An 11,459-nucleotide genomic window follows, 5' to 3' on the forward strand; every position below is an offset into this window, starting at 1 on the left:
GTTAATTTGGCTAGAGCAGAGGTCTGCAAAGTAGCCTGGGACCACTATTTATTTTCATACCTCCCTACTGTAGAGCTAAGAATAGTGTTATATTTTTAAAGGGTTGATGGTTAGGAAAAAGAGGAATATTAGGCAAAAAGTATTTGTGTCCCACAAAACCTAAAATACTTAACTCTTTGACCCTTTACAGAAAAAGTTTGCTGAACCTTGGGCTGGAGCGTTGGTATTTTTTGTTTTTTGTTTGTTTGTTTGTTTATTTAATTTAATACTCATATTAGGCCACAAAGTTACTACGTTCTTAATTTTTCAAGAGGAATCATATTTTAAAAAATATGTAACAATGGAACTAAATATTTAGGGGAAAATATAGTCTGTATTCTATTTTTAGATCTTTTTGAGATGAGGAATTATGAATAGAGACACGTTTTTCGTCATTTTGGTGTCAATTTTATTTGGTTCCTAGCTTCATGATGCTTGTTGTTATATACTAACCAAGTACTAAAGAAATATTATCAGAAGCTTTTTATAGATCTTGGCTGTTTTGCGTTAATGGAAAAAACATTGAAGCAATGATTGTATCAGTTATTTTTTTAAATTTACTTTGAAAACACTTTGGGAAAAAATTGTCAACCTATTTTAATATTTATTTTTGTTTTAAAAGCTTTGAAATTAGGCCCTCTTACGGGCTTTTTATTTTTTCACTGTTCGTTTTAAAGGGAGGAATCATATGGTAAGTGTTAAGCTTGCCCATGTCATAAGAGTAGATTTACTTGGTTTGTTTTAAGCCTTTACTTCTCATTTTTAATATTCCTATTAGAAATAGTCTAGTACCACTAATAGTTTTGGCTTTGAAGTATAAAATAAATACTGATTTCCATATTTTGCGCTTTGAATAATAATTTTTGTGAACATAAAGTACTTGTAGGAAATTCGTGGGAAAATACGTCACGCTTTTTGTTAGCCTTCAACTTCATCATTTTATGACATACATATGAATATATTTTTAAGTTTCTAGGATATGTCAGCACTTCATCAATTAGAAATTCTTTTTTTTTTTTCATATTTTATTTCTCCTAAAAGGAAGTCAAGCTTTTTGATAATAGTTCTGATAATTATAAAATAAACATGTTATTTTTTGCTCCTGTAGCATAGTGGTTTTTTGACTGTTACAATGTATATGTTTTTATGTTGTGCCTTCATTACATTTAGGTTTCTTTTTACCATGCTATAGCAGTGAGTATATTTGAACCATTTTCTGGATCATATTTACTAGGTTGAATTTTTCTGCTTTTCAGTTTTATAGTTTTTGGACACATTATAAGAGGTTATTCTGTTTATAAGAATTGATGAGATTGTCTTTTATGGTTGTATTGTGTTTATTTTCATACTGGCTTGTCCCACTTACTGTAGATTAAAGTATTTTAAACATTAAGTACTGCTGCGTACCAGCCTTTATTTGTAGGTAGAATTTGGGTTGGAGTATAGGGGAGATTTTAATTAGAATTTTTTTAAAGTAATGTCTAGAAATAAACTTTGTTTTCTTGGGAAAATAATGTTGTAAATACCTAAATGTCATTGTAGCTTTAGTAGTTATAGTAGTTATGAAATACATTGTTTAGGAAAATTGGGGTAGTATTTAGATCGGATGCTAATTTGTTAGAAGTTTCTTTTTCTGGTATGATAAATACTGACATTTGGTTTTTATTTTCTATTTTTTATTTGTTTAAAAATTTTTTTAACGTTTGGTTTTTAGTGAAGAATAGACTTTCAGATTTGTTGTCAAATATATACATGAATTGATATTGAAGAATTTTATTTTTATTTGTATAGGTGGGAATAACCCTGGATATTTGAACACACGTACATAGTAAACCTGAAAATAAGTGTGTGCTGAGGCAGTAATTTGACCCAGTCGAGCTCCTTTGTGGGTGGTGTTCCACTGCAGCTTTCAGGGTCAGTAACAGTGGGGGCCAGCAGTGCTAAGGAGATGTGGGGCCAAGAGGCGAAGGGTGTATGGCCTCTTCTGTGGCAGGTTTTTAAATAGCACGTAAACACTCAGGGAGCTTTTTAAAAGTGTGGGTTCTTAGGTCTCCAACCTACAAATTGATTTGTTTTGTGATCCCAGTAGATTCTCATGCATTGTTTATGGATCACACTTTTGGCTAAATCCAGTAGTTTTCAGCCCTGGAAGCATATCTGTGGAACTTAAAAAAAAGAAAAATGCCTGAGATCAAATCCACCAAATATCTTGATACAGTGAGTCTGGGTTGAAGCCATGGGATCTGCATTTTAAAAAGCTTTTCAGTTTGCTTATTTTCATTAGCAAAGACAGAAAACCACCGGCCATATGTTGAAATGAGAAGAGTAGTAGTTGAATTTTTATGGGATCTGGGGAAATTTGAATGAAGGGAGGGTTCAGAGTCATTCAGTTGTGGGGGACAGGATTCATACAGTTGACATCGTAAATAGCACCACATTCTATGTGAATAGTACTCTGGGGTTTGGGTGTGCCCACTTGATAATTGGGCTTTCAGGAAGGGAATGGGTATTGTCTCAAATGATGTATTAATTTTTAGTTTTTATTTCATGTAGACCAGGGGTCAACAGACAAGGGTAGGCGAGGCCAAATCTGAACACTCTCTGTTTTCGGAACAGTTTTATTGGACCACAGCTGTGTTTATATTTTGTTTATGGCTTCTTTGCCCAAAAGTGGCTGAGTTGACTAGTTGTGACACAACTGTATGAAACTATATCAAGACTCTGTTGTCTGCAAAGCCTGAAATTTTTACTATCTGGCCTTACACCTAAAAAGTTTGCTGACCCCTGATCTAGGGCTAATCTGGGAGCTGAGGGCGGTCTATGAAAAGTGGCTCGCGTTAACTAAACTCATGAAGAGTTTATGATTTAAAATGCAAATTATTAATTTATATGTTCTTTTCCAGTGTGTTAGAAGGCTCATTGAGCAGAGCACCTCATTTCTAGAACCAAGGTTCCTGAAGAGTCCAAATTAGTGTCCTTGATAGTCATGGCTTATAAATCAGAGCAAAAGTTATGGGAAGAACTGATAAAGCGTCACTGCTCTACAGTGGATACTGGAGTTTCACGGCTTTTGTTTTAGATTAGAGACAAGTATTGTTCTTTCAGATGTTTCCTCCTCTTGATCAGTATTGCCAAATTTGGCCTGATGTTTAATCAGCCACTAATTTCCATCAGTCTCTCTTTTATGCTTCTTGAATGAGCACCGTTTCTCTAAGCATTACCCCTTGATTTAATTATATCCTTATTATGTGCCCTGTAAAAACTCACAACAGAAACTCCAGCCAGTAATAAAATTTCATCATTAGGTACTGGTGGAGAAAACTGATCCATGGTCACTTAGTAACGAGTAGGTACAAATACATTTTCTGAAATGGTTTGTGAGTTTTTGAGAGAAGTTGCCATTTTGTGGGTTCTATGTGGCCATCACTGTTTTTCTGTAAATCATTTAGTTCTAACAAGTGATTTGATTGTATTGCAGTAGAAGATTGTTTTTTTGTGTGTTTTTGTTTTTGTTTTTGGAAGTCTTAAACAGCAGCATTGAAACAAAGGACCAGTTTCACAAGGATTTTCATAGCTGCTTCATCATCCAGTGGAAACCACTGCAGAATTGTTTGCTGTAGGTTTTGGTGTTGGGTTTAGGCAGGACTTGTTCTGAGCAGGCTATTACCTACTCTTGGTGTAATGGCAACCCAGTTCCATGGTGTAGCCATGATGGTGATAATCAAAATGGATAACAACAGTTAAATCGCAGTGGTCTCAAATATGTTCTAGTTGTGACCACTTTTATTTTCTTAATGTGTTTTTGTTTATTTACCAAAATAATTGATTTCCTATAATGAGCTATGAACTTTTCTGAATATTTGTGGGACATAATTAGAACCTAAACTTTTGTGGTCATTAAACAAAGATATTTATAATGTATACTCTTGGAGGTAATCTTTAGAATTTTGATGACTTGAGATATTTGGATTGAAGATATGTATCAATTTTAACCAGCTGCTGAAATCTTTAATCACTTCTCAGAAGGATTATTTGTTTTAATAATATCTGAACATATATAGGTAAAATTAAAATGTTTAATTCAAACTGAGAGAAGTGAATATGGGTGCTATTTAAAAGTACTTTTTTTTACAGCAAGCATAAATTGAGCTGTCTCAGGCAAACTACGATGTATGGTCATTCTAAGCATATGTTATGATTATAGTAGTGTTTTTTCTCTGTTTTATCATTTCTATTTCAAAGTCTTCTGAATGAGTCCGAATGGAAATGATTTCTGATTCCCCTACACCCTTGTGTATACACTATCAGAGGACACCACTGTACTTAATTATATGTCTTGTTATGTCTTACCTTCCGTTAGAGTTTCTGAGAAGAAAGTACGTATACTCAGCATATACATAACCTCCTCTAACTACTCACCCCAGCTGTGATCCTGTATCGCTTTTAATATGATTTTTTTTTTATCACATTGCTTTCTAATTTTTTGACTTTTTTGTCCACTAATTGAGCTCTGAAATTTTTCAAGTCAAGCACCTTTGTAGTTACTTAGATGTGAGCTGGGAGAATTAAATAGTTATTTGATGTCTCATCTTTCAAATGCCAGCGCAGCTCAGTCATACAGTTTTCAGTGTTTTTTATGGGCCACCATACCTCAGCACTAATGTCTCATGTTAAAACATCAGTGGTTTTGAAACACAGGTGGCATTGAAATGCGACTTTTGATTTATTTTTGTAGACTTCATAATGGAATCACATAATGAAGAGTAAATTTTAAAAAACAAATAACCAACAGTTTTTGTGCTTGGTTTTCAGCTTACCCAACTTCCCAATGTGCGATTCCACTTGAACTCCCCTTCAGAGCATTAGACTCACAGGAGGCCTCGGAGGGCTCCCTTTAGCAAGGAAAGATGGCTCAGTTTTCCTGCTCAGCGTAGAGTGCTGGGTACCGTGGAAGGTGCAGAGGTGGATCAAGCCCAGGGTTGTGTCTAGGACTTAGAGGGTTTCAGGTGCAGAGTCTTTCTGCGGAGTGAGAGGAGATGGAGCCAAAAAGTCCACAGAGTTTAGAGGAAGGTTCTCCACGAGGGGCTGGCTGGCTGGGAGTTGAGCAGTCTCAGCACTGTTGTGGACCTTCCCCCGCCCTTCCCCGAAATGATATGATTGGCTTATTCCACTGTTGTAGGTATACCTCATGTCTTTTAATTTCAAATGGTAAATTCTCCTATTACTTGGTTCAGAATGGTAAGATCTTTTAGCTAATATTTACCATTTTTCAAGGGATTGAAGAAGAGGAGAGTCAAGATTGGCAAATAGAAGTATTCAACGGAAGTAAACATGTTTTTGACATATCTGATATGTATAATACGAATAAGAATTTTGTTTAATTACTAAATAGTTTGATTTAATAGCAAAAGAGTCCATTTAACTTGTTACTTCTGCTTTTGACTTCTTAATGTACTATTTAGAGCCCTTATACAGGAATAGTCCTACAAGGTGATTATGTTAAAAAAATCTTGTTTTAGGCCAATCAGTATCCAGTATCTTCTGTACTTCATATTGAAGGCATGAAGCTCTGTAGTATCACCTGAAATGTCTGAATTTTATACCAAATCAAACAGGATAGATGTGAAAGTCAATATTCACGTGTCGTTGCTAACTAATCACTAGTGGTGTAGGGATAGGAACTTGGGTTTGTACACATGCCATGCTGATGAGATGCAGTTATTTCTGCTGAAATTTTCAAATAATTGAAAGTGTATGGGTAAGTTTGCCACTTTGTCTTATGATATCCTCCACTATATTATGCACATTGCTTCAAATCCTGTCTTTCTGATTGTAAATTTACCATGATTCTCACAAGATAACCTTTTCATTTGGCATGTTATTGCTTTTTCTACACCATGCTTTTAAATAATTGATATGCTTGTTATAGTAGTTTCTTTTATAATTGTAAATTTTAAATAGCGTTTGAATTTTAGTTAACCATGAATAGTTAAAAAGTTATTATGTATTGAATCTGTTGCTTTGTTATCTGCTTAGAAAAAATATATTTGTTAAAGTTTCAGAGCTTCAGTACACTGCTAAGATAATTTGCTCAATGCCTAGTATCACAAACAGAAAAAGATTCTCTGTTAAATACGTACTTAATTCTTTATGTGTTGAAACAACATGCTTTGTTTGCTGCTTCCACTGCTTCTGTTGGTGGCACCGAGTTGGAATACCTTCTTGTACAGTTTGTATTTGTTCTTTGGTTTCATCTATCGTACCTTAATCTTGCCAGTCATGATGGTGGTTTTGACTTCGATAGGGAAATCTGCTGGGTAAGAGCTTATGGGTAGAGAAATGCAGACTAGTCACTACTATTATGTGAGCTTTTAGATTGTGTTTGCGTTATAGCCGTGGTATCATTATTGCTGGTTTTGTTAAGAGTTTGTGATGAAATAACTAAATTTGAAGAATAATTCCTAATCAATCTCAGTTTTAGAAGCACCTCTTCAGGGAGAGTTCGCCATGGCAATTGAAAATGACAGTCTGGGAAAATGCCCCTGGGTTATATAGATTTAAAGTAAACTCAGCTGAATGTAAACTTATTCTAAAAATTAATTTGTTTAAAATTTTGATTCCTCTCTGTGTCTACATGCTGGATTATATGTAATTACAATTAATTCGTGTTCGCTAAGAAAGCCACTCGTGTATTATGAAAAAACAGCATTTAATTTTGCTACATAGTGGAATTTGACAACGGCAGTTTGAGTGAATAGTTTACTGAGTTACGTGACCCAGGCTTTAAAAATGCATCATTAAATGAATCTCGTTGAAGAGGTACATGTCTTTAGGTTAATGAATGCAGTGAGCTAAGAATAAGTCCCTCAACTCACATTTGTTACCTCCTTGATTTCTGATTCGAAATTTGACAGGTAACAAATACTTATTTCATGATTAAAACTTGCAATATATATTAAGATAAGTGATTATTCAAAGAAGTCTTAAAAGTTTTGTTTAAATGGATTTTATTTTTTTAAAGTAGTTTTAAGTTCACAGCAAAATTGAGCAGAGGCACTTACATTTTTCATGTACCTCCTTTCCCCCATATACACACAGAATCCTTCAAGATCAAATTCTCACATGATGGACTGGTGCATTTGTTATCATTGGCACATCCTCATCACCCAGAGTTTATAGTACGTTAGAGTTCAAGTTTGGTGTTGCACAGTCTCTGGGTTTTGACAAATGTCTTATGTCATGGATCCACCATTATAGTGTCACACAGTATTTTCACTGCCCAAAAAATCTTTTGTGCTCTGCCTGTTCATTCCCCCACCCCCCCATAACACCTGGCAGCCTCTGTTTCTTTTACTGTCTCCATAGTTTTGCCTGTCATATAGTTGGAACCAAACAGTTTGTAGCCTTTTGATACTGGCTCTTAGTAGTATGCATTTAAGGTTCCTCTGTGTGTTTTCATGGCTCAGTAACTCATTTATTTTTAGTATTGAATAATATTCCCTTGTCTGGGTGGACCATAGTTTTTTTATTTATCCGTCACTTATTGAAGGACATCTGGTTGCTTCCAGGTTTTGACCATTACACATAAAGCAGCTGTAAACATCCACGTGCAGGTGTTTGAATATTAAAAGTTTTCGGCTCCTCTGGGTAAATACCAAGGAGTGTGATTGCTGGATAGTATGGTAAGAATGTGTTTAATTTTGTAAAAAACTGTTAAATTGTCTTCCAAAGTGGCTGTTCCATTTGCATTTCCACCAACAACGAATGAGACTTCCTATTGCTCCACATCCTTGCCAGCATTTCTTGTTGTCACCGTTTAGGATTTTGGTTGTTCTCATAGGGGTGTTGTAATCTCGCTGTTGTAATTTACAGTTCTCTAATGACATAGGATGTAGTTTCATTTTAACAGTTAAACCTAAGGGACATTTCCCCAGTGTTCATGAGAGCAGGCGTTTTGGCATGCTTGTATTCACATTGAGGAGAAACCACCATCGATTGTACGTGTTAAAGATTGTCTTATGTTACTAAAAATATTTCTCCCTTCCCTATCCATCAGAGAGAGAGAGACAGAGAGAGACAGAGAGAGAGAGAGAGAGAGAGAGAGAGAGAGAGAGAGAGTGTGTGTGTGTGTGTGTGTGTGTGTGTGTGTGTGTGTGTGTGTGTGTTGGAAGTTGTTTTAATTGCCTCCGTTAAAAATAAAAATGTTAAGTCTTCCAAGTATTCTCTGTTGGTTGGTTATGTTGGAAAGTTTGCATACTGTTACTTGAGTTGTATCAATGGGAATATGTCTTATTTCCCTTTTTAAGTTTAAAATTATTTACTTTTATTAGGAAACAGTAACTTTGTTGAGCACACCATTTAATTTCTTAACACTTTTTAAATGAGTGAATAATTTCTTGGCAAAGAGGCCTTTTTACAGACTTTTTATTTATAACTTTTCTTAATACTTCACATAGTTGATTTTTATTCTATTCTTTACTTCAAAATATGTTGTTTGTTACCTAGTATTGTTGTTACTAACGTGGTCTGTTTAATTTCTCCCATGACAGTTTGACTATCTAATAATCTTATTCTTTCCAAGTGGCAAATTAATTTTAGGAAAAAATTTTGGAATATTTAATGATAAAAAGATTGAATCTTGAAAATTTGCCCAAACTTATACATTTCTTTAGAGTTATGTTTCCTTTAGTAGATTTAAATGTTCCGTTATCAGTAGTTTTACATCAAGATTTCTGTTAAGACTTGGAACCTGCATGGCTCATGGTGATCCTTAGATAATCCTGAGAAGCTTTTTAGGAACACACGTGATGTCTTTATGAATTAAAGAAGAGTAATGATGTGGCTGATACCTGAGTTCACGCAAACAGATTTAAAGTGTTAGATGAACATGTTTTGTTATTGATTGCAAAATGTTGATCTACTTGATATTAGATTAAGTCAGTATTTATTTAGTTGATGGTTTCCTAAACCTTAGGCATTCATATTGTACTTTATTTTATGCTTATCTTTGTACCGTATAATTCCTATAAATTAGGTTACCTAAAATAATTAAATGAGTACAGTATCTTTTAAATCACAGATTGATATCCTGAGTATTAAAGGAAAAAATCCATATTCTACACAAAATAATGTCAAGGTCTTCACTTTGGGATTTACCGTGTTAGTTACTTTATATTTGTGTAAATTTTCTGCTACTTTATATTTTGAACAAGTATTTGGAACAGTGATTCTCAAACTTTTTGGTTTTAAAATCCTTTTACACTATTATAGATTACTGAAGACCCCAAAGAGCTTTCGTTTTTCTAATATCATGATGTGTTTAGCATATTAGAAATTAAGAAAAATCTGAAAGATTGGGCTGCAGATTATACATTTCTACATTTTTTGCAAATTTTACATTTTTTGCAGATTTCTTTAATATCCCACTTGAATGTAGTGGGGAGAGTGATATTGTTTTACTGTTTTGTAAATTTGTTACATGTTTGGCTTTATGGAAAATGGGTGGCTTCCCATACTGGCTTCTGCATTCCACCTGTTGCAAAATGCTCTTGGTTAAAGTGATGAAAAAATCTGGCTTCACACACTGGAGACCAACTATATTTTCACCTTTTCAGGTAGTTGTGGATGTTCTTGTTTGATACTATAGTAAAATTTGACAAACAGTAGTTTCTTAAAAATGCTCTTTTACATTATAGTCCATTGGTATACTTTGAATAGATCTTTTACCCAGAAATGATTTTGTAATGTCTTGTACCCAAGATGAGAAAAATACTGATTTGAGTTACACATATATTTGAAATTTTAATGTATTTTATTTTACAAAATTAAAAATCACATCTTAATACCAACCATTGTCTTATCAGAATTTGTCTGCCAAACATACAAGTCAATAATCATAGTTTGTCTAGTGCTATCTCAAGTAAAATGTGTCTCCTTTAACTTGCAACCCAGTCACAGGAATTGTTTTTCTTGTAATAACCACCTTACTTCAGAATGCAACAGAGAAATGCTTTATCTACATACCCTGTGTTTTATTGCATAGGATATCAAGACGCACAAGGATAGCAATGTGATAAAAATCAATAATTTTTACTAATTTAAGGTGTTCATAATGGAAAACTTAAAGTACTATTGTATGTATGTGAAGAATACAATGATTTCTAGTAAAAATGGAATGCAAGTGCCTTTATATCTGCCAAAACGCCAGGATTTTTGCTCTCTGTTGCTTTTGCACCATCCACAAATGTTGATGGAGTGAAAAGCCCGCTTAGATTATAGTATTACCACTGAGTTCTGGTGGTGGTAAGACTTGAAATGGATTTGAATTTGTGTGCTTCCTGAAAGGATATTGGGCACTCCTAGTACTTTGTGAACCACACTTCGATGGAATGCGGCTTTGACGCGTGGTTCTGGAGGTTAGTCATGCTGCGATTACTTCTTTGTCAGCTGTGAAATTAAGCATACTTGAGTGACAGGCTTTCAGGAATACTCGTGTAATTCTTTCAGTAGAGAGGCGCACCTTCTTATAAACACTAAGAATAAATTTATTTTTTTACTTGCGAGGGCTCTTTAATGTTTGTTTATTATTTGGTAGTAACACTATAGTTAATTACATGATGGCATTGTAAGTGCCTATAAAAGGGGAATCAGGCTTTTTGAAACTGGCAAGTAAAATTTCTATAGTTTTCATTAGGTACACACAATAAAGTTTTGACTTTTTAAGGAAAAAGGTAACATTCAGAAGACAGCATAATGTCTGTTTAAGTCAGTTTTAAAATTTTGTTGACTGATAGACAGCTGCCACACTTTCCACCTCATACTGCTATGCCTCAATTTAATTTGCAAGGGGAAGCAGAGACCAAAAATTTTATTTAACAAAATTTAAACAATTGTGGAAAAAAATGGTTACAGTTAAAAAATAAAACGTCTCTCCTTCACAGAATGTTTTTCTTTGTGCACCATATTTTAAAATACAGTTTTGTTTTCTGTTCAGAGCTGTGAAAAATACCTATTTAAAATTAGTCTTCGGAAGGAGACTCCATTTTTCATTGTGTGCCCTTCCAGATTATGTTGGGCTACAGATGTCGAGAGGTGTTCTGTGTTCTCATTTCCTGTGCCGATGTGTCCTGGCACAGCCTCCATTGTTCAGCTTTCTGACATCTGACCAAGAATTAGCAGAGGGGCAAAATACTTGCCTAGGTTGTTGCCACAGTGCAGCCATATAACACCATCTCATCCAAAATATGTGTACTTTACCTAAATTAACCATTTAATTCACTCACCTGGCTGAAGTTGTTGTCTACAACTTGACAAGAGTTATGGACGAATTCATAAATCACCATCTCATTCTCAGTGTCATCAACTCCGGCCACAGTGAAGGGAGCTGGCGTATTTCCGACACATCAGCTTAAAGTCCCTAC

General features: G+C 34.5%; 1 protein-coding gene and 1 pseudogene across 1 annotated transcript in view; one reads left to right on the forward strand and one right to left on the reverse strand.

Annotated features, from left to right (window-relative positions):
- PSPC1 (paraspeckle component 1) overlaps window positions 1-11,459 on the forward strand; it is a 60,768-nt gene that overhangs the window by 38,106 nt on the left and 11,203 nt on the right. The window lies entirely within an intron of this gene.
- The window catches only part of LOC112482885, a 6,457-nt pseudogene continuing 2,091 nt past the window's right edge, over window positions 7,094-11,459 (reverse strand).

The sequence above is a fragment of the Pteropus alecto genome, unplaced genomic scaffold, assembly GCF_000325575.1.
Source record: "Pteropus alecto unplaced genomic scaffold, ASM32557v1 scaffold16, whole genome shotgun sequence".
NCBI lineage: Eukaryota > Metazoa > Chordata > Mammalia > Chiroptera > Pteropodidae > Pteropus > Pteropus alecto.